The following is a 405-nucleotide window of genomic DNA, read 5'->3' on the forward strand; positions in this document are numbered from 1 at the left end:
TCTCCATAGAGGCTTTAACTCTAGGTCTGACCTTGATTCAATGATACCTTGAGGCAAATTATTCAAACTTTTGGTAACCACACCAATGTCCTACATCAAAGTATTAACACCACCTCAGTACGGCAACACTAACAAATGCCTTAGCAAAGAATGATAGAATATAAATGTGGATAATCACCTTTAACATAGAGAAACGATGTAATCTTGACTCCATCTGACAAAAACAATAGTAAGAAGCTATTTGGACAAGGACTTCCAATAAAAATTTCAATTAAATCGAGTTTTCTATTTATAGTTCACTATGATTCACATTCATACATGACAACTAAAAACAAGAAAATTGTGCAACACACCTGCATATGTTGATACTGATAATTTGTGGTCCTATAGAGTAAGAACAGCATT

At 33.6% G+C, this 405-nt stretch overlaps 1 long non-coding RNA gene across 1 annotated transcript; it reads right to left on the reverse strand.

Moving 5' to 3' along the window:
• Positions 1-404, reverse strand: LOC140965387 (uncharacterized). The gene is made up of 3 exons (XR_012173055.1): positions 354-404; positions 179-214; positions 1-90 (listed from the first exon to the last, which is right to left on the reverse strand). It is a non-coding gene; the product is annotated as an uncharacterized lncRNA (long non-coding RNA).
• Between the last annotated feature and the right edge of the window lies 1 nt (position 405).

This window comes from Primulina huaijiensis, unplaced genomic scaffold (assembly GCF_012295235.1).
Source record: "Primulina huaijiensis isolate GDHJ02 unplaced genomic scaffold, ASM1229523v2 C13043553, whole genome shotgun sequence".
In the NCBI taxonomy this organism is placed as follows: Eukaryota; Viridiplantae; Streptophyta; class Magnoliopsida; order Lamiales; family Gesneriaceae; genus Primulina; species Primulina huaijiensis.